At 46.7% G+C, this 23263-nt stretch overlaps 1 protein-coding gene across 1 annotated transcript in view; it reads left to right on the forward strand.

Annotated features, from left to right (window-relative positions):
• The window catches only part of dph1 (diphthamide biosynthesis 1), a 685989-nt gene that overhangs the window by 151928 nt on the left and 510798 nt on the right, over positions 1-23263 (forward strand). The window lies entirely within an intron of this gene.

A 23263-nucleotide genomic window follows, 5' to 3' on the forward strand; every position in this document is an offset into this window, starting at 1 on the left:
ATTTCCAACATTTGCAATGCTTTCTATTTATTATTCTCCTCCTTCCGTTGCCCCAAATCTCTCCATAGGAGTGAGCAAGTGGGTGGATGTGAGTGTTTGGGTATAAGAAAGAAGTGTAAGGGGTTGGGTGTGTGTGTGTGTGTGTGTGTGTGTGTGAGAGAGAGAGAGAGAGAGAGAGAGAGAGAGAGAGAGAGAGTGTGTGTGTGTGAGTGGGTTTGAGTGTGTGTGAGAGAAGGGTGAGTGTGTGAGGGGTTGGGTGTGTGAGAGGGGTGAGTGTGTGAGAGAGTGTGTGAGGGGTTGGGTGGGTGGGTGTGTGAGTGAGGGTGGGTGTGTGAGGGGTTGGGTGTGTGTGAGAGAGAGAGAGATTTAGAGTGCGTGTGAGGGGGTGAGTGGAAGAGAGAGTGTGTGAGGGGGGGTGGGTGTGTGTGTGAGTGAGTGGGGTGGGTGTGTGAGAGAGAGAGTATGTCTGTATGAGGGGCTAGGTATGTGTGAGAGAGAGGGCTCGGGTGTGTGTGTGTGTGTGTGTGTGTGTGTGTGTGTGTGTGTGGGGGGGGGGGTTGGGTGTGTGTGTGTGTGTGTCTGAGAGAGAGAGGGGTTGGGTGTGTTTGTGTGAGAGTGTGTGTGTCTGTGAGGGGGTAGGTATGTGAGAGAGAGAGCGTGGGTGTGTGTGTGTGTGTGAGAGAGAGGGTGTATGTGTGTGTGTGTTTGTGAGAGAGAGAGGGGGTGGGTATGTGTGAGAGAGGGTGTGTGAGGGGATAGGTATGTGAGAGCAAGAGTGTGTGTGTGGCGGGGTAGGTATGTTAGAGAGAGAGTGTGTGTGTTGTGAGGGGGTAGGTGTATGAGTATGTGAGGGGGTGGATGTGTGTGTGTGTGTGTGTTATTGTGTTTGTGTGTGTGTGTGAGAAAGAGAGGGGTGTGTGTGTGTGTGAGAAAGAGAGGGGTGTGTGTGTGTGAGAAAGAGAGGGGTGTGTGTGTGTGAGAAAGAGAGGGGTGTGTGTGTGTGAGAAAGAGAGGGGTGTGTGTGTGTGAGAAAGAGAGGGGTGTGTGTGTGTGAGAAAGAGAGGGGTGTGTGTGTGTGAGAAAGAGAGGGGTGTGTGTGTGTGAGAAAGAGAGGGGTGTGTGTGTGTGAGAAAGAGAGGGGTGTGTGTGTGTGAGAAAGAGAGGGGTGTGTGTGTGTGAGAAAGAGAGGGGTGTGTGTGTGTGAGAAAGAGAGGGGTGTGTGTGTGTGAGAAAGAGAGGGGTGTGTGTGTGTGAGAAAGAGAGGGGTGTGTGTGTGTGAGAAAGAGAGGGGTGTGTGTGTGTGAGAAAGAGAGGGGTGTGTGTGTGTGAGAAAGAGAGGGGTGTGTGTGAAAGAGAGCGTGGGTGTGTGTGTGTGTGTGAGAGAGAGGGTGTATGTGTGTGTGTGTTTGTGAGAGAGAGAGGGGGTGGGTATGTGTGAGAGAGAGAGTGTGTGTGTGAGAGGGTGTGTGAGGGGATAGGTATGTGAGAGCAAGAGTGTGTGTGTGGCGGGGTAGGTATGTTAGAGAGAGAGTGTGTATGTTGTGAGGGGGTAGGTGTATGAGTATGTGAGGGGGTGGATGTGTGTGTGTGTGTGTGTGTGTGTTATTGTGTTTGTGTGTGTGTGTGTGCGAGAAAGAGAGGGGTGTGTGTGTGTGCGAGAAAGAGAGGGGTGTGTGTGTGTGCGAGAAAGAGAGGGGTGTGTGCGTGCGCGAGAAGAGAGGGGTGTGTGCGTGCGCGAGAAAGAGAGGGGTGTGTGCGTGCGCGAGAAAGAGAGGGGTGTGTGCGTGCGCGAGAAAGAGAGGGGTGTGTGCGTGCGCGAGAAAGAGAGGGGTGTGTGCGTGCGCGAGAAAGAGAGGGGTGTGTGCGTGTGCGAGAAAGAGAGGGGTGTGTGTGTGTGCGAGAAAGAGAGGGGTGTGTGTGTGTGCGAGAAAGAGAGGGGTGTGTGTGTGTGCGAGAAAGAGAGGGGTGTGTGTGTGTGCGAGAAAGAGAGGGGTGTGTGTGTGTGCGAGAAGAGAGGGGTGTGTGTGTGCGAGAAAGAGAGGGGTGTGTGTGTGTGCGAGAAAGAGAGGGGTGTGTGTGTGTGCGAGAAAGAGAGGGGTGTGTGTGTGTGCGAGAAAGAGAGGGGTGTGTGTGTGTGCGAGAAAGAGAGGGGTGTGTGTGTGTGCGAGAAAGAGAGGGGTGTGTGTGTGTGCGAGAAAGAGAGGGGTGTGTGTGTGTGCGAGAAAGAGAGGGGTGTGTGTGTGTGCGAGAAAGAGAGGGGTGTGTGTGTGTGCGAGAAAGAGAGGGGTGTGTGTGTGTGCGAGAAAGAGAGGGGTGTGTGTGTGTGCGAGAAAGAGAGGGGTGTGTGTGTGTGCGAGAAAGAGAGGGGTGTGTGTGTGTGCGAGAAAGAGAGGGGTGTGTGTGTGTGCGAGAAAGAGAGGGGTGTGTGTGTGTGCGAGAAAGAGAGGGGTGTGTGTGTGTGCGAGAAAGAGAGGGGTGTGTGTGTGTGCGAGAAAGAGAGGGGTGTGTGTGTGTGCGAGAAAGAGAGGGGTGTGTGTGTGTGCGAGAAAGAGAGGGGTGTGTGTGTGTGCGAGAAAGAGAGGGGTGTGTGTGTGTGCGAGAAAGAGAGGGGTGTGTGTGTGTGCGAGAAAGAGAGGGGTGTGTGTGTGTGCGAGAAAGAGAGGGGTGTGTGTGTGTGCGAGAAAGAGGGGTGTGTGTGTGTGCGAGAAAGAGAGGGGTGTGTGTGTGTGCGAGAAAGAGAGGGGTGTGTGTGTGTGCGAGAAAGAGAGGGGTGTGTGTGTGTGCGAGAAAGAGAGGGGTGTGTGTGTGTGCGAGAAAGAGAGGGGTGTGTGTGTGTGCGAGAAAGAGAGGGGTGTGTGTGTGTGCGAGAAAGAGAGGGGTGTGTGTGTGTGCGAGAAAGAGAGGGGTGTGTGTGTGTGCGAGAAAGAGAGGGGTGTGTGTGTGTGAGAAAGAGAGGGGTGTGTGTGAAAGAGAGCGTGGGTGTGTGTGTGTGTGTGTGAGAGAGAGGGTGTATGTGTGTGTGTGTTTGTGAGAGAGAGAGGGGGTGGGTATGTGTGAGAGAGAGAGTGTGTGTGTGAGAGGGTGTGTGAGGGGATAGGTATGTGAGAGCAAGAGTGTGTGTGTGGCGGGGTAGGTATGTTAGAGAGAGAGTGTGTATGTTGTGAGGGGGTAGGTGTATGAGTATGTGAGGGGGTGGATGTGTGTGTGTGTGTGTGTGTGTGTTATTGTGTTTGTGTGTGTGTGTGTGTGCGAGAAAGAGAGGGGTGTGTGTGTGTGCGAGAAAGAGAGGGGTGTGTGTGTGTGCGAGAAAGAGAGGGGTGTGTGCGTGCGCGAGAAAGAGAGGGGTGTGTGCGTGCGCGAGAAAGAGAGGGGTGTGTGCGTGCGCGAGAAAGAGAGGGGTGTGTGCGTGCGCGAGAAAGAGAGGGGTGTGTGCGTGCGCGAGAAAGAGAGGGGTGTGTGCGTGCGCGAGAAAGAGAGGGGTGTGTGCGTGTGCGAGAAAGAGAGGGGTGTGTGTGTGTGCGAGAAAGAGAGGGGTGTGTGTGTGTGCGAGAAAGAGAGGGGTGTGTGTGTGTGCGAGAAAGAGAGGGGTGTGTGTGTGTGCGAGAAAGAGAGGGGTGTGTGTGTGTGCGAGAAAGAGAGGGGTGTGTGTGTGCGAGAAAGAGAGGGGTGTGTGTGTGTGCGAGAAAGAGAGGGGTGTGTGTGTGTGCGAGAAAGAGAGGGGTGTGTGTGTGTGCGAGAAAGAGAGGGGTGTGTGTGTGTGCGAGAAAGAGAGGGGTGTGTGTGTGTGCGAGAAAGAGAGGGGTGTGTGTGTGTGCGAGAAAGAGAGGGGTGTGTGTGTGTGCGAGAAAGAGAGGGGTGTGTGTGTGTGCGAGAAAGAGAGGGGTGTGTGTGTGTGCGAGAAAGAGAGGGGTGTGTGTGTGTGCGAGAAAGAGAGGGGTGTGTGTGTGTGCGAGAAAGAGAGGGGTGTGTGTGTGTGCGAGAAAGAGAGGGGTGTGTGTGTGTGCGAGAAAGAGAGGGGTGTGTGTGTGTGCGAGAAAGAGAGGGGTGTGTGTGTGTGCGAGAAAGAGAGGGGTGTGTGTGTGTGCGAGAAAGAGAGGGGTGTGTGTGTGTGCGAGAAAGAGAGGGGTGTGTGTGTGTGCGAGAAAGAGAGGGGTGTGTGTGTGTGCGAGAAAGAGAGGGGTGTGTGTGTGTGCGAGAAAGAGAGGGGTGTGTGTGTGTGCGAGAAAGAGAGGGGTGTGTGTGTGTGCGAGAAAGAGGGGTGTGTGTGTGTGCGAGAAAGAGAGGGGTGTGTGTGTGTGCGAGAAAGAGAGGGGTGTGTGTGTGTGCGAGAAAGAGAGGGGTGTGTGTGTGTGCGAGAAAGAGAGGGGTGTGTGTGTGTGCGAGAAAGAGAGGGGTGTGTGTGTGTGCGAGAAAGAGAGGGGTGTGTGTGTGTGCGAGAAAGAGAGGGGTGTGTGTGTGTGCGAGAAAGAGAGGGGTGTGTGTGTGTGCGAGAAAGAGAGGGGTGTGTGTGTGTGCGAGAAAGAGAGGGGTGTGTGTGTGTGTGCGAGAAAGAGAGGGGTGTGTGTGTGTGTGCGAGAAAGAGAGCGCGTGAGAGAGTTTGAGGGAGTGGGTATGTGAGTGTGTGTGTGTGTGCGAGAAAGAGAGGGGTGTGTGTGTGTGTGCGAGAAAGAGAGCGCGTGAGAGAGTTTGAGGGAGTGGGTATGTGAGTGTGTGTGTGTGTGAGAGAGAGAGAGCGCGTGAGAGAGTTTGAGGGAGTGGGTATGTGAGTGTGTGTGTGTGTGAGAGAGAGAGAGCGCGTGAGAGAGTTTGAGGGAGTGGGTATGTGAGTGTGTGTGTGTGTGAGAGAGAGAGAGCGCGTGAGAGAGTTTGAGGGAGTGGGTATGTGAGTGTGTGTGTGTGTGAGAGAGAGAGAGCGCGTGAGAGAGTTTGAGGGAGTGGGTATGTGAGTGTGTGTGTGTGTGAGAGAGAGAGAGCGCGTGAGAGAGTTTGAGGGAGTGGGTATGTGAGTGTGTGTGTGTGTGTGAGAGAGAGAGAGCGCGTGAGAGAGTTTGAGGGAGTGGGTATGTGAGTGTGTGTGTGTGTGAGAGAGAGAGAGTTTGAGGGTGTGGGGGTGTGTGTGTGTGTGTGTGTGTGTGTGGGGGGGTGGGTTTGTGAGTGTGTGTGTGAGAGAGAGAGAGAGAGAGAGAGTGTGAGGAGGTGGGTGTGAGTGTATGGGTGTGTGAGTGTGTGTGTGAGTGAGGTTCTGGGTGTGTGTGTGTGTGAGAGAGAGAGAAAGACACAGAGACACAAACACTCAGGAATCTTGTCATGAGGGTGTGCATGCTATCTGTTTTATGCCACCTTCACACATTCACTGTAGCCCGTCTGTGACATCCACATAGTTTTGTGCAGTGTTGGTGAGATAAGCCAAACGGCAGTGTTTCTGAAGTCGAGATGCTAGAAGGCATAGTCATTCCTCAGAGCTTTGACTACATGGTGTTAACCTCCCCCTTAATTAATGAAGGATCAATCTTATATCTGTGTGTTCCATTTGACAGCTTGCTTTGTATTTGTTGTTGAGGGTATTGATGAACTGAGTGCAGTTCAATGTTAGATACTTGACTGAGGGAATTGAATGTTGAAAGTGCTCGCTCCATCTAACTGCTGCACTCTGTGAACTGCATGGTCAGTCCCACATTTAAGGCCCTTGTACTTTACCACGTCCAGGATCTAGGGCAGGGCCTGTGGCTGCTAATTGCTTGTAAAAATCTGTCAGAAACTGTCCAAATAGAAACGCCTTCTCACAACAACAGACCAAGAGGGCTTTTTTGGTTATTGTTATGTTGAAATATATTTATATAGCACTTTTCACCACCACTGGATGTCTGAATGTGCTTTACAGCCCATGTGAAAGTGCTCGTCGGAATTTAGTTATGGTTGTAGTCAGTTTGTGCACTGCAAGAGCCTGCAGATATTGTTGTCCTTCAGTCCTGGTTTGGGAGTTGAACCTGGAACCTTGTGACTGGGAGGCAAGAGTGCCATACTTTGAGCCATGGGGCACATTTTATATCAAACAAATGTCCAAATTCAACAGTCCTGGCATAAACTATAGCCAATCCCAAAACAGGTTGGGATTGGTTTAAGTGCTCCTACGGACAGACTGGTAACCCCTCCAATGATCAGCACATTTGGAATTAAGACAGAAATCTCGGAAGACGTTGGCAGCACCTGTGGAGATACGTGTGATTTCTTGCCTAACCTCATTTTTGTTGCATTACTGGAGCCTTATTTGAAAAAAAGAACTGATCTCTTTGCTATTGTTCTGATGGCTGTGGGAACTTGCTGTGTCCAAATTGGGTGCTTTGTTTCCTATATCATCATAATGACTTATAAGTGCACTTCATCTCTTACCTTGTGGTTTGATGCCACACTGAGTTTGGGTTCAAAACAGGTTGTTGAGGAGAAGGTAAAGAACCGTCTTCAGGCTTAAACTTCGAGGTAACACACTTTTTATTAATGTTAAATATTGCTAGACGTGGTAATTGTAGACATAGGCTTTGACTTCAACTTAGATTAGGTAAGGACTTCTGTACCTGTTCATGTTCATGTGCTGTTGTGGGTTTTCCATGCTAGGGTGGGGTGGCATGCAGTGAACTGGTTTAGCTTCACCCATACTGTGCTATTCTCATGCCTTGCGGCTCCATGACATCATTGCGGCTTTGCTTCAGACTATTGAAGCTATTATCCCACACCTGCTAATCTGGAAAACACTTCAGGATGTCCAGAAGTCGTAAAAGGTGCTCGAAGTTTTTTAGTTCTTGGTGTTTGATCTGCTTTCCTTATTATTGTGTACGAACTTCAGAAGCCTGGAGCAACCTCATGGTGATGTCTTGGCCATCATGGGCATAAATGACACATTGTGGTTAGGGTTAAAAATGTGGAAAGATTGAGAGAGTACATTGACCTGAGCGCGCACAATGGATAGATTAGTCCTAATGTAACTATAAGATCAGAGCCTGATTATCGTGTGTAGCAGTATTTCATATTTATGACTAATAAATAATGTTACTTTGAATTCTAGACAGTTCTTTGCTTTCTCCTTGACCAGTCTATCTCGAACCCAGACCACATGATAAAGGGCTGATGGGTGTTTGTGTCAGCTTTTCTGAATGCTGGACTCCATCTTCATTGCCAGAAGTTTTTCCAAAGTTCGTGCTCGTTCTGAGCGCTCAACAATAATGGCAACATTTCACCATTAACAGCCAAATGCTGACTTTCTGCCATATGTCACTTCAAGCCCAGGGGAAAGTGCTATTCGCTGGGACCTTGGCTGCAAAGCCTGCCAGTCAAGATGGGCAGAGTCCTTACCAGCCAATCTGGCATGTAGACCACCATGTTCTAAACAACTGCATTCATTGGCTTAGTAGGAAGCACCAGATTGTCCAGACGCTCTTTTCTTGCATGCCTCATGCCCTGTGGTGCTTGGCATTTATCAAGTGCTACTTTCTTCACTCTTCACACCTGGCAAGAGTACAGGTTCGCAGTGAGACGGTGCCCTTATATTTAGTTTGCCCCATTGATCCTTGGATTCCCAACCTCTTGCCCACTCCCTCCCTCTGTCAGCGCTGTCCTTGATCCTTTCCCCTTCCAATCCTCACCTTGCCCTCATGATGATGTTGTCGTGTGCTGAAATTGGATGCCTGGGTTTGCACTACCTACAGCTTCCCATTGGACAACAGAGAGCATGACAGACCTTTTGATTATTCATGGTGGTTGGACAGTAATGAAATCTTGCTACAGTTATACAGGACACTCATAAGACCTCCCAGGGAGTATTGTGTCAAATTTTGGCCTTGTTACACCAAGAAGAACATAGTTAGATAGGTGAAGGGGTGGCAAAGGGTCTATGATTTTATTTCTGGGAGGATAAGGTTTTCCTACCTTGAGATGGTAGAATAGGCCTACATTCTCTCGATTTTGGGGAAAAAAAGAGGTGATCTGATTGAAACACAAAATTCCAAGAGAGGTTGACAGAGAAGACACTCGACATTCTCTCCTCTTTTGGAGGGGCTGGGGAGGGGGGTGGTTTATAGTCTCCTGATAAGGGGTTGGTTATTTAGCCGGGAATGAGAAATATTTTCACAAAGAGACTGTCAAGCTCGGAATTTTCTCTTCCTGAGGGCTCTTCTTTAATAATGTTCAAGGGTGAAATGGCCAGGTTTTCGGACACTAAGAGTTTTAGGGGATAAGGGTGTAGTGAGGGCAAGGGGTTGAATTTGAAGATCAGCGGAAGGGGAGAGCAGACTCGAGGGACCGTGTAGCCTACTCCTGGACCTATTATGTTCGTATTGCTGTGGTTTGCATGGTTGTACAGCTAATGGTTTGCCTGTATAAGGGAAAAGTGTACAACCTTTGTGCTTTAGTGTCACAGAAATCACTACGTTTTGTGAAATTGAATGGCAGAACGAGAGCTTGTTGGCTGTTCAGCCAATCTGCCTGATCTTGATTGTGTGTGCAGCAGTCCATTAGCTTCCTCTGATTTAAAAAAAAGCCTGTCCAGAGCAGCCTTAAATGTTGTGGAAGCATTCTGTTTGTGTTGCAAATCAAACCTTCCTGTTTCCAGCCTCAGCATTGGCCCAACCATCCCCCCGCCATCAATTCCCAATCCCCAGGACCAAAAGTCAGAACAGTTTAATCCTGCCTGTATCAGAGAGCAGCAAAGCACAAGGGATTTAAGGGAGCAGTATTCCACTTTTGTGACCTAAAGCATCTCATTGCTGGGATTTTCACTGTGCTGTCTGCAGGTAGACTAGGCTGGACTGTCCAATGTACCTTTCAAGGCAGTGCATTGGATCTGGGAAACCACACAACCGAACAGTACAAAGCGGCTAAGGTTAATTTACCCTTTTGAAGTGGCGTATATCTCAGTGAGTTGGTCAGAAAGCACACCCACCTGTCTAGAAATCTATATACTGTCATAACATTTGAAAAAAGCAATAATTGTCTGCAGCTCTTTACGTGTTGATTAAGTGGTCTCAGCAGAGAGATGGAGTGTGTCAGCTGCGGCTCAGTGGGGAGGCATACTCTTGTTGTTGAGTCAGTAGGTTGTAGATTGTTGTACACAAGCCAACATTCATCTCTGAGCCAGCACTGCTAGAAACGAGTTAACTGACTGTTCGTACTGCTTCGTGGGATCTTGCTGTGTGCATAAAATTGCACTGACTCGATTTGCAAGTGGTAGTCAGGTGTTTGGAAACCACGAGAGGGGTCCCAAAGGGCAGGATAATTGCAACACTTTCTTCTGCGAACCACGGGTCTCTCAACAACATGATAATGACTATAGAGGCTGGAACTCGGGCTGAGTATTGACCGAGTTCTGTTGTTGGGATGAGACATCATCTGCCTGTTTTGGTTGATTTAAGAGATCCCATGACATATTTAAAGAAGAACAAGGGAGAAACCTGGCCAATATTAATCCCTGAATCATCATCATCAAAAATATGAGTTCTGCAGCTGTCAGTACTATTTCATCGGCTGTAGGGTATTTTGAGCTTTCCAGTGGTCATGAAAAATACTGTATACATGCAAATGTTTATTTTCTATTGTGTTATTTTTGTTCAGGTTTTCTCTCTGTGTGAGGTAGGTTGAGGGATAGGTGTTGGCTGGGGTGCCAGAAGAAATCGCCTTCTGTTCAAGTAAGATCATTGCTTTAGCATTTCATTCAAAGGAGAGCACCTCAACACTGTAGCACTGTCTCTCTACTGCACCAGGAGTGTCAGCCTCAAGTGAATACCAGTCTAGAACGCTTGCACTTGAAATAACTATAAGAGATATATGGGCCAAGAGCTGGGAGGTGGGATAGGCTGGGCGGCTCTTTTTGTTTGATTGAATGGACAGAATGGCTTCCTGTGCTGCAAATTTTAATGTTTAACTCATTCACCTCCGCCTGAAATGAGAACACTACCCACTGAGCCAGGCAGACAGTGGCAGCCCGTGCAGCTCCTGCCATCACCAGTCTGCATGTGGTCTAACTGTGTGTCAAGCTTGGGATCTTCCTGTTCCGTGTGGCTCAGTGCCGTGAGAAAAGGTGATGGGGATGGGAATGGAGGAAGATTTCCATGGAAGCAGCTTTGATGTGTAGGCTGGGTGCTTGGAGCCGCTAGTGCGTTGTGCCATAAGAGTGGGTTGAACATGGCTTCACGCCCAGGTTTTCTTTCTGTTTTGTTCCCAGCCTCTGCGTTGTAGTTGAGAAGCCAGCAGAGGCCAGCAGAGAGACATCCAGGTGTGGCCTGCCACATGTTTTACTCCTCCCTGATGGATATAAAGGATCCCATAGGAGCATTTCAAAGAGGTCTGGTGGTGAGCTCCCCATCGTCCTGGCTAGCATTAAACCCATCAACCAGCACTGTCTTAACAAAAGATGGATCATCTAGTCATTGTCATTGTCTTGCTGGATCTTGCTGTGCATGAAAGTTTTTCTTCTATATTTCCCATGTTGCAATGAAAGCAACCACTCCCAAAGCACTTGATTGACCATTAAAGCATTTTGGGAGCTCTCAAGGCTGTGAACAAACTGCAGAGTGATGTCGGAGAAGTATTAGATTAGATAAAGTAGTAGATTCCCTACAGTGTGGAAACAGGGCCTTTGGGCCAATGGGTCCACACCGCCCCTTGAAACATCCCAGCCAGACCCAGACCCATTCCCCTGTAGCCCACACACCCCTGAACACTATGGGCAATTTTAGCATGGCCAATCCACCTAGCCTGCACATCTTTGGACTGTGGGAGGAAACCGGAGCACCCGGAGGAAACCCATGCAGACACGGGGAGAATGTGCAAACTCCACACAGACAGCCGCCCGAGGCTGGAATCGAACCTGGGTCCCTGGCGTGTGAGGCTGCACTGCTAATCACTGAGCCACCGTGCCGCCCCAAAGTTCTCAGTTAAAACCCTTGAGCATAAGGCAAGGCCATTCAGCCCTAGGGTCCGCCTCATTAAAGATTTGCTCTCTGTGAATAGGATGAAAACAGAGGAGAACCAATTAGGAGACAGTGTAAGAGATTTGTTTAATCTTCCCAACTCTACTGTCCTCTTCCTCACCGATCGAAGCCATAGGCCTGTGACACTTTAATGTCCTTCATTAACCAGTGATAATTATGTGCATTGTTGCAGCTGAAACGAAGAGTAAAGTGGAGTTGTGAAACGAGCATGTGTGACATGTTTGGTATTTCCCAGACTGATTACTGGCTGCATGTAAATCCTGTGAACCCCATTGTAACCTTTCCTGATCACTACCACATCCAGCAAGCTTGACGTTTCAGTTCTTCCTCGTGAACACTGGGAGCCTTCTAAGTGCTGAAGCCCCTCTTCCTTTCACATTATGCTGTAAAGGCAGTCATTTTTCCAGTAACTGATGCCATTTCACCTCCCAATATTGAAGGAAGGCTTGCCTGTGCTGCCCTGTGACCCCAATGTAGTTGGAACAATGGCAAATCTCTGCTTCCTATCTCTCTCATGATTCTGTACCTTTAGTCACTGATGGCTTCACCAAGTTCTCACTATGCTCCAAGTGCAGTGTGAAATCCATATTAAACAGTCATACTGACAGCACTGTGTGATGGGTTAAGCAGTCAATGCTCCTGAATTCCAAGTAAGTAACCTTTCATATTGAATGTACAAATCTAATCTTCTGTAAGATCAGTATGGTGGGAATGGGTGTTAAATGCCAACTGGGCAGAAGGCTGTGGGTTCAAGCATCACTCCGTGGCCTAGGCACATAATCCAAGCTGACACTTCAGGGCAGTGCTGAGAATTGAATAATATAAGATAGAAGCCTTTAAAGAGATACTGGGTAAGCATGTGAGGAAGAATGTAATGGAAGAGCATACAAATTGAGGGCTCCTGTGAACAGAGATGCCAGTACAGACCTGATGGGCTGAATGGCTGCCTTCTATATTGTTACTTCTATGTAATTAAGCTGCTTAGTAAGACAGAAACCCAAGTCATGTAGCTATTTTTTTGTGCAGTCGGTTTACTGACGTACTTGGTTCTACAGTTCTCATCCCAACAGCACTTGTGCCCAAGTTGTTGAGTAACTTTGTTGCATGCACGAAGACAAATGTGTTTCTCTTAACCTTATCTATGATGCTAACAAATTGTAGCAATGTGATTGACGAGACAGCAGCATGAGGGTCTGTCATCTCAACGAGCCGGTGCCTAAACGGCAGTAACACTGTCGCTGTTAAGATCCCACAGCATGGTTTGAAGATCAAGACATTCTGCACATTATCTCCATCAGTCAATGTCACCAAAAGGCACCCTGTCTAATTGTCACTCATTAGTCATTGGTTGTGAGTTTCTACCATACCAAAGTAACTGATGATGCAAGACATCCTGGGACATTTTGCAATGTTATCAAGTGCACTTTTTAAGCACTGACATTTGATAACACTCCCCTGCTTTGAGGTGGAGGCAATAAGGACTGCAGGTGCTGGAAGCCAGTCTATAGGTGTGAAGCTGGAAAAGCACAGCAGGTCAGACAACATCAGAGGAGCCGGACAATCAACATTTGGGTCGAAACCCTTCCTGCTTCTCTGATGCTGTCTGACCTGCTGAGCTTTTCCAGCCTCACGCTATGGATTCTGGCTTGAAGTGGATCTGTGTTTGATTCTAAAGGAATGAAATTTTAACTGTGGAGGCATTAATGAGGGGAGAAGTTGATGCGATTTGCCAGTCACTATGGATTGATTGAATATAATTGAACTGCCTCCCTTAGGTTTCCCACTGGGGTTAGTGAAATACAGAGAGAGAGAGCGCGAGAGAGAGAGAGAGAGAGAGAGAGAGAGAGTGCGAGCAGTCCTGGCATCTACACTCCCCCTGAAACCCCATCCAAGCTGTCCTTCCAACATGTAGCACTGAAGTCTCCAGCTTAGTGGGGCTTAGTTTAATGATGCCAAGCTCCATTGCTTGGAGCGAACCCAAGGACCTGTTTGTGTCCCTCTCTGCTGAGTGTGGGGTGGGGGGACACTTGTGGAGATTGTGTTGGTTAACCATATGAAGAGGATGGTGGGGGCTGATCTGTCATGGCCACAAAACGGAGATTGGCATTTGTAACTAGTTCGGGCCATCTTGGTGCTGTGACATTGAATGAAGTGCTAATTGGAATGATTCAAACATGGAGTTAGAAGGATCTGGGAAATGGCATGACGTTCAAGGATCCTGAAGGGGAAAGAGTTTGTTGATGGGGCAGCAGTTTGCTAAGCCCCAAGGCATTCAAGGCAGAATTTGTTGTTGGCCATGTGACAGTTGTGAGGTTGGCTCACCATTTACAATGAGCTTTGTCAGGGAATGCGGGTAGGCAGCAGCTGAGTGGGAAAGGGGAACTCAGCGAGTTGGGTCTCTAGCTTTGGAGCGATGGATGAGAGGAGTGAACCTAGAATGTGCTCAGGTTGGGGCTTTGGATACGGAGTGCGGCAGTCTGAAGTGCAGAGACCTCCTTCCGTTTTGCGGCTGTGGGGAGAGGGGTCTGAGGAGAGGCTTGCCAGCAGAGAAAAGTAGCCTAGAAAATGTGTTTTTGTATTTTGAAGATTTCCTGCGCTTGGATCTGGTGCAAATCCCAGAGAGCAGCTGCTCCCTAATTATAGCAGGAACATTCTCCCAGCCTTCTCTTCACTGGCATGGTTGCTGCCAGGGGTACGTCATTGTTAACTGGCTGACGGCTGACTCTTTCTGGTTTGTGAGAGGAGCTTTTGGCTTTTCTGTTTGCTTTCCTTGACAGTGACAATGACCTGGTGTCCCTACTGTGCAAGACAGTCAGGGGTCCACCTCCCAACCAGATGGCCTGTTTGCTGAGTGCCAGAACTGCCAGTCAGCTTGAATCTGCAGCCCACTGCCAAAAGCTAATTGCGTCAATCCTCAGACTAGTTAGGGGGCACATCGTGGTGAGACACCAACTTCACTTCACCTTAGGCTGGATAGTGGAGGGATGAGTGTCACGGAAATTGTAACTCTATCTGCTGCAAATAATTCTGGGGGAGTTAGGGACCAGCTCTTCCCATCAGCTTGCTCTTGAGCCTCCTGGACAGTGAGAATCATCTTCAAGTATTCCATTCAGCACTAGACTTGTACACGTGGAATGGGCAGAGCGTACTATCTATTGTCTTCTGAAGAATACTGCACAGTTCCATCTCTCTGTCCTCTCTAGTCTTGCCACATGTATGCTGTAGTCAGTGAGATTGATATTTGCTAACCCCATCTCACTTCTCCTGCTTCTAGGCACTGATAGAGTCATACAGCATGGAAACAGACCCTTTGGTACAACTCGTCCATGCTGCATCAGAGACCCCTTTCCCATGACAACTTGCATTTAAATAGCACCTTTAATGTAATAAAACATGCCAAAGAATATCACAGGAATGCAGCTAGGCAAAAACTGGCTTTCAGTTAAGTGGGCAAAACCTCAGTCACAGAGGCTGGATTTTCTTCTTTTCAAACCCTATGCCTGAAGACGGGTCTGACTTACAGCATTGTGATCTCCACTGTGGTTAAGGCAGGTCAACAATTTTCTTTTGATAGCTCCTATTGCATTTGCTTCATTGAACACAGTATTCCAGAACAGCACAATGTGCTGAATTTAAAAGAAAAAATCTCTTTGCCTGCTGGTTATTGTTACCAACCTGAGCTGTTGTTGTGAATGTTTTGTCTTTCTTTAATCAAATGGCAATCTCCTTGCTAATTTCAGACACCTCACTGGTATCTCCTTCTGTACTCTCAGAACCAGTTGAGGAATGGCCTTGGTGCTGGGTTCTGTCCCTGTCAATCCTCTTTGTTTCTCTCCCCCTTCCCCCCCACCAAAAAAAGGCGCAGGGTGTCCTTCCCAAACTGGTTCCCTGAAGTACAGGTGATGCTTCAGCTGGGACTGAGCTAAAGATTAACTAAAGATTTTGCAGCAATCCTATCTCCAAGGATGCCAAGATAGTGACCTTTGGAAAGGGATGTTAGTGAGAGAATTGAAGATTTTAATTTAATGAAATGGTTTATTTAACAAAATACGTGCAAATGGAATTGAGCACGGTGGATATAAGGCCTTTGGGTTCATGTCTTGGGTTTGTGCTGTCAAACTGCTCTTTGTTCATGTTAATTCTAAGCACTCGTCTTTACAGCAATGACTAAATTTGCTTTCATTTACTTCCAGAGAAATCTAATACAGGCATAAAATCCCAAAAAGCAGGACATCAGCAGAAATAACCCAGTCACGGTCCGTTTTTTTTTAAACCAGAAGCGAAACAATATGTGCTCAAACTGAGGCTATTTCATTAAAGTCTTTCGAATGGAGAAAATAACTTCAGTGTTTGCTTTTATTGTCTCATTTTGATGGGAAGAAGGCATCTTGGCTTCTTTGACAGACTCTTAGAAAGTACATAGAGCAAGAAGCCTCACACTTAACTACTTGGGCATTCATGTTTTCTTTATGTTACAAAGAATTATCCTGCAGTATTACTTTAGGTAGACAATAAATTCATATGTGGCACATGCATCTACTACACACGCTCTGCATGATGCATACACACATACAAAACAGATGTACAATACAGGTGTGTGTACACACATGCGCACACACACACACTCCCTCTCTCTTTGTCACCTCACTCTCAGATGAGCCCGCTCACACTGGTACACAATCACTCACTCTCACACTCTCACTGTTGCACTCACACTTATACACTCATTCACTGTCCCTCACACTCAGCATCTCTCTCTCTCTCACCACATACTCTCTCACACACATAGCTATTCACCATGGGATCACTAACCTGAAGAAACAGGTAGAATGTGATTAACAAAACAGCCAGCTGTAACGTGAGGGCAAAATATTCTACGTTACAACGATTTGAAATTCACTGCCCCATAAGGTGGTGAATTCGCCATTATGTTTGGATAAATTGAAGGAAGCACCCAGGAGATCGTTTTTCTTTCAAGGGATATTGGTATCATGACAAGACCAGCATTTGATACCCGTTGCTAATTGCATTAATTGTAATGAATTAAGCACCTTGCTAGCTCACTCCAGAGGCCATTTAAGAGGCTGTGGGTCTGGAGTCAGATGTAGGCCAGGCCAGGCCTGATAAAGATGGCAGATTTTCTTCCCTAACGGACTTTACTGAACCAGAAAGGTTTTTATGATATTCAATGGTTGTTGTCTTGGTCACCATTATGGAGAGATATTTCTTTTCCAGAATTATCAGCTATTGTATTTAAATTCCTTCGGCAGCCATGGTTTGACTGGAACCTCCATCCCCAAAGCTTTTGCCTGAGCCTCTAGGTTACTGGCCCAGAGCCAGTGTCTACCACGACTGAACTGATCTTTGAAAGAGCTGCTACAGTCCTTCTAAATGGTGCTACTCTGTGATCCTGCAAAGGTGACTGCATCAAGCATCCCTGTTTGAGTGGGGTAGGGTAGGTGAAGGCTTTGCAGTAAAGTCACTGTGCTGCGGTTCAAAGATCCAGGCTGATACTTTTCAAGTAAAGCCATGGGATTATTTGCATCTACTACCCGGTGTAGGGGCGGGTGAGGAGTGACCTGAATGGAAGTATAGAATGTGGGAATGTCTTCTATATTCATGGGTCACTTGACCTGATGGATACATATAGACATTAAAACTCTTCCTGCTCCACTTCAGCTCACCCTATTTGCATAATCTAACTTCAGTCCATTCTGCAGGCTGAGCCCACTGCCGCGATGAGGCATCAGCCTAGCAATGGACCATGCCAGCCTTTGAAGCCACTATCTTCTGACTCATCTCTGAGGCAGGAGTGATGTCAGCTGAGTCGAGATGTTTCATTGAGTGTGAATTAAGGCACTGGCACTGGAAGATCAAACACGATTGTATTGAAGTGTAGAGTAGGCTTGAGGTGTCATATGGCCTGTTCTTGCTTCTTAGCTTCAGAATTGCTGTAATGTTCTGAAAGGATGGTTCAGAATCAATAACAGGCTGTCTCAGACTTGAGTTCAAGGTCATCTGAGATTACAAAGAGATTGTGATCAATTGGGTCAATGGGTCGAAGAGTAGCAGGTGAAGTTTAATTTGCATTAATGTGAGGTATTGCATTTTGGTAAAACAAACAAAAACAAGACTTTAAAATGTGAGGCTGGATGAACACAGCAGGCCAAGCAGCATCTCAGGAGCACAAAAGCTGACGTTTCGGGCCTAGCCTAAACAAGACTTGTACAATTAAAAGTAAGGCCCAATGTAAGTGTTGTAGAACAGAGAGACCTAGGGATTCAGGAACATAATTTTTTGAAGTTTGTGTCACGTGTAGGCAGGGTGGTTAAGCAAGTGTTTAGCATGCTTGTCTTTGTTGTTCAGACCTTTTGAGTATAGAAGTTGGGATGTCGTATTGAGGTTGTACAGGATGTTGGTGAGGCCTCTTCTGGAGTACTGTGTCCAGTTTAGATCTCCCTGTTACAGAAAGGGTGTTATTAATCTGGACACAGTTCAGAAGAGATTTTGCTGGGAATGAAGTTAGGAAGAGAGACCGGATAGACTGGGAATTTTTTCACTGGAGCATGGGAGATTGAGAGGTGACTCATTGGAGGTTTATAAAATATGAGGGCTATAGGTAAGGTGAATGGCAGGTTAGTTTTTCCGAGGGTGGGGGATTACAAGATGAGAGGGCATGTTTTTAAGGTGAGAGGAGAAAGATTTTTAAATAAAAGTGACATGAGGGGCAATTCTTCGACACAGAGAATGGCTCGTGTGTGGAATCAACTTCCAGAGGAAGTGGCTGATGCATGTACAGTTACAGTATTTAAAAGCCATGTAGGTAAGTACATGAATAAGAAATATTTGGAGGGAAATGGGCCAAACACAGACAGATGGGATTATGCTTAGCGTGGACTGGTTGGACTAAAGGGTCCATTTTCATGTTGTATGCTTGTTAATCTATGAAAATGAGGAGCAGCAGGTTAAATGTAAGGGATATGGAATAGAGAAACTAAGAGAAGGCCACTCAGTCCATTGAGCCTGCAACCTTTCTAGAATTGAATGAATTTTGGAGAATTAACCTGCCAACACATCCACTGCCTCATTAGTTACCTCTTTTATGATGCTAAGGAGAAGTCCATTAGGACATGGAGACCTGTCGGCACAAGTTCCGTCTGTTTACTTAGTGCCACGTTCCTCCTTCCCTTCCACTTCCTGATTTGCAGTCACCACTGGAATGTCCCTGATGTCATCAGACTCCAGTAGCCGTTGAGTTCTGTCTTGAACCTGCTCTGTCATTGAGCTTCCACAGCTGTGAGGTAGAGAATTCCCAAGATTCACCACCCATTGAGTGACAAAATTCCTCCTCATCTTGGTCCTAAATGGCCTGCCACTTATTCTGAGACTGTCCCTTCATTCTAGAGCCACTAACAAGAGGAAGGTCCTGACCACATCTGCTCTGTCGTGCCCTGTACAATTTAATGAGATTGCCCCTCATTCTTGTAAAGTCTGAAGACTACAGGCACAATCTCCTCTTAAAATAACACAGTCATCCCTGCAATGAATGTGATGTAACTCCCTTATACTCCCTTTATGTATATCCTTCCTGGGACCAAAACTCTGTCCAATGCAATATATGTCTAAGCACAGAATGCTTTGCGGTTAGTGATTGGGTCACACAGAAGTGTTATGATGTTGAAGGAGGCCATTTGACCCATCGCATTTGCACTAGTTCTTCAAGTGAGCATCATTTTCAAGTGCCAACTCCTGCTTTGTTCCCCATATCTTCACACGTTATTTTGATCCAAATAATCGTCCGGTTCCCTCTTGAATGCCTCAGTTAAACCTGCTTCCACCACACTTTAGGCATCATCTTGCCTGGTGGTATTATCATTGGACTGTTAATCCAGAGACCCAAGTGATGTTCTGGGGACCTGGGTTTGAATCCCCTCTAAAGGGAACAAAAATGGGAGTTTGCAATACCCTACGAATGTGTGCAGTCCTTATATGAACTTTGTGTTGTATCAAAAGAGAGAGAGAGAGACAGTCTCTGTCTTAATTCCCCTGCTGCCTCACACCTGACATTTTCTTCCATTTCCTTATTGACATTGGAAGAGGGAAGAAAAAACATCAATTAGCAGCTTGAAAATGGGAACAAACAAACTGCAGAGCTCGATAAAAATCAACCATTTTGAAGCGAGGGCAAATCTATTTGGTGGTGCTGAACACAGTCGCTGTGATATCAGTCACATCATCAAAGCAAACTTCTTGAAATAGCAAAAGAAAATTAAATTTTATCAGTGAGAAATATTTTCTCTGAAATTGTTTTTTTTTCTCATTATTAGTGGAGCTCCTCTGAAGAAGTTGATTGCAAGCAGTGGGGTACGTATGTCAGAAAAAAAATTACTATTGGAGTCCACACTATGCATTGAGAATCCCACGGAGATCAAACTTGCCATGAGTATTGGCTCCCACATGGTCCTAAAGATCTCCTCTGCAAAACACTTTGATGTATAAAACACTGAAACTGAATCATTTCTTTAACTGCTTACATAGGCACGTTTGAGAGGAATCAGTCCAATAGATGTGGCCGTTGTCATAGAAACGCAAGCTTCTGGATCCACGGAAATTGCAATGCGCAGTTTGGCCCATGGTCCCTCTGATGGCTCAATCAGCAAGCAGCACCAATTTGTATTTATGTAGAGCTTGCCTTTGTTGTTGTAAAACCCAAGACACTACGCGAGCATTAGAAATCAGAATTTGATGCTGAAACAAAATTGGGACGGAAGGGGCACTCGAAAGGATAGGGTGAGTGAAGGAGATAGAGTTAGAGGGGTTTGGGGCAGAGATTTCAGAGATTAGGGCCCAGGCAGCTGAAGGCAGAACCATCTATGGTGGAGCAATTAAATTTAAGGATGCTGAATAGGCTGGAACTGGAGGAGAGCAGGCATCTCGGAGGTGTGCAGGTCTTGGTGAGAATTACTGAGATGGAGAGGACACGTGGAAGACAACGATAAAAGTCAGACTTGAGGCATTGCCCACCCGAGAGCCATTTTAGATCAACAGGCACGGTCCTGCTGGGAGAATAGCACTAGGTTTGGGTTAGATTGTGGAGAGAAGAGTTTTGGATGAACAAAACATTAGGTTCAAACCTGCTGGATGATACGGGAATGTCAATGAGTGGTCTGTGAAGCCTCTCAAGGTAGGGTTGTGCAGGTAGTGTAGCAGTACCACCCCTCACCTATCCTGGAACCCTCCTCACCAATTGCTTGTACAGACCCCTGGAAAAGGTTAACAAAAAAAGGAAGAATTGGGCTGATGTGGTTGGGGGGAGAGAACACCTGATGGTGATTATTAGCTGTGGAGTCTTGCTATGCAGAAGAAATCCTTTGCTTGTGCTGGATCTTTTAAAAGAGTTATGCAGTCCCCCACCCCTTGCTCTGGTATTTCCCAAGGTACTGTACTTTCCTGTTCTTCACTATTTATCTAAGTTCTTTGTCCTGTTACGTGTAAGTCTGTCTCCTCGATCCAGTAGATGCAGTTTATTACACACTCTTCAAAATAGTGAGTGGATTCAATCTGTTTCAAACAAGGCACATCTGCTGTCATGAGAACAGTCTCTGTTTCTCTATAATCAGAGCCTGATGAAGGGTCTAGGCCCGAAACATCAGCCTTTGTGCTCCTGAGATGCTGCTGGCCTGCTGTGTTCATCCAGCTTCACACTTTATTATAGAGAAACAGAGACTGTTCTCATGACAGCAGATGTGCCTTGTTTGAAACAGATTGAATCCACTCACTATTTTGAAGAGTGTGTAATAAATTGCATCTACTGGATCGAGGAGACAGACTTACACGTAACAGGACAAAGAACTTAGATAAATAGTGAAGAACAGGAAAGTACAGTGCCTTGGGAAATACCAGAGCAAGGGGTGGGGGACTGCATAACTCTTTTAAAAGATCCAGCACAAGCAAAGGATTTCTTCTGCATAGCAAGACTCCACAGCTAATAATCACCATCAGGTGTTCTCTCCCCCCAACCACATCAGCCCAATTCTTCCTTTTTTTGTTAACCTTTTCCAGGGGTCTGTACAAGCAATTGGTGAGGAGGGTTCCAGGATAGGTGAGGGGTGGTACTGCTACACTACCTGCACAACCCTACCTTGAGAGGCTTCACAGAGCCTGATGAAGGGTCTAGACCTGAAACGTCAGCTTTTGTGCTCCTGAGATGCTGCTTGGCCTGCTGTGTTCATCCAGCTCCACACTTTGTTATCTTAGATTCTCCAGCATCTGCAGTTCCCATTATCTCTGTTTCTGTATAACTTGTTACAATCCTGGACCAGCCCATCAGCTTTGTCATGCTCTGGTATTGACTATAACTTTTATTTTTAAAGTTGACAAAAGAGTGAAATCCTAAGAGAGTAAATCACAAGATTCCATGGTTTTGAGCAAATAACAAAAAAATTTTAGCATACAACTTTAACACAGTAACATAATCTACAATACATGTAGAATTTATGTTCTAACACCTCGTATTAACGAGGTAAGTGTGGGTAATAGACTGTGATCAAACACGGTTCAGCTCATGTCAAATAGCATGTGACTGAGACAGATCCCTTGAATTTCTCAGCACCACCTTCTCCTAAAAAAATGTTAATGACTCAATGAGTCATCAAATCTCATTAAACTTAATGAGGGATTACAATTCCTGACTCTTGCTGATCCTTTGTCAAGCTGTTCCATCGTGGACTGCTTCAATGACTGTTCCCATTCTGGTCAATCACTGTCTTCTTCCTGGGTTTACTTTACCCTGGAATCTGAAATTGCACTCCTGTATTTGTTCACAAACATAACTCCACTGATAGCTAACCTCGTTGAGCTAGCCCTGCCTTGGGTTCATCTCCAGGCTCCAATGTTGTTCAACTGAATCATTACTCTGTGAGCTTTCTAACGCTACTCTCTCAGCTGCAGTGAAGTATTCTCATGGAAATTTTCTAAACTGTTCACGAACCTACACCATCAAACATCTTTTTCAACTCCCCAGCATGACCTCTCATTCCCGACTCTAACACTTAGCTATTTACTAATTCCTGGAACTTGTTGCTGTGTTCTAACAGCACAGAGCCTTCCAACTGCTTGTGGCTTCTCATTGAATCTCCTACCCAGAACCCTTGCCGTTGAGCTTCCTGCCTAGTAATATGACCTAACATTAGGCCTACCTCTGTCTGTCTCTTCACTCTGCCTTTAACTTCTGAACTCTTCTTAAGTGACCCCAAAACCTGAGGAACGTATTGGAAACTCTGGTCATAATTGAATGTTTCCACCAAACAACTCTTGTTTTGGAATGGACTGCATTCTGAAGATCACTTTCTCAAAGAATACTGGAAATGGATTTTGCCGCAAGCTTCTCTGCTCAACGGGAGTTCTTCATCTCTGGTAGCATTCTGCTGAATCTCCTCTGCATCTTCTCCATTGCCCAATATCTTTGATTCAAGGGTAATGCCCAGCCTTGGGCACAATACACTGGTTGGAACCAAACCAGTGTTTTATAACTGTTTAGCATAACTCCCTTTCTTTTATGCTGGTTTCCTTGAGCATATTTTTTAAAAGCAACATTTTCAACTTTTAAAGATTTAAGTGGGTTCAGTCTTTGATTTATCCTGTATGCCCTCCTTACCATTTAGTTCAGCGATAGTAGGAATTGCTGATTCTGGAGAACCTGTGATAACAAGGCGTAGACCTGATTAACACAGCAGGCCAAGCAGCATCAGGGGAGCAGGAAAGCTGATGTTTTGGGTCTGTGCCCTTCTTCAGAAATGGGGGAGGGGAACTGGATTCTGAAATAAATAGAGAGAGAGGGGGGGAGGCGGATGGAAGGTGGATTAAGGAGCAGATAGGTGGAGAGGAGATGGACAGATCAAGGAGGCAGGGATGGAGGCAGTAATGATGAGTGTATTTTGGGAATAAGGATGGCGGTTGGTCAGTCAAGGGATGATGGACAGTTCAAGGAGGCGGGGATGAGGCTGTTAGGTAGGAAGTGAGTGTGGGTGTTGGTCAGTGAGGTGGGAGGAGCGGACAGGTGAGAGAAAAGATGGAAGGTCAACGAGGCAGGGATGAGCTGGGCTGGTTTTGAAATGAGGTTGTGGGTGGGGAGATTTTGAAGCTTGCGAAGTCCACATTTAAACCATTGGGCTGCAAGGTTCCCAAGCGAAATATGAGGTGCTGTTCCTGCAACTTCGGGTAGCATCATTGTGACACTGGAGGGGGCCCAGGATGGACATGTAGTCCAAGGAGTGGGAGGGGGA

Source organism: Stegostoma tigrinum, chromosome 27, assembly GCF_030684315.1.
Source record: "Stegostoma tigrinum isolate sSteTig4 chromosome 27, sSteTig4.hap1, whole genome shotgun sequence".
Taxonomy (NCBI): Eukaryota; Metazoa; Chordata; class Chondrichthyes; order Orectolobiformes; family Stegostomatidae; genus Stegostoma; species Stegostoma tigrinum.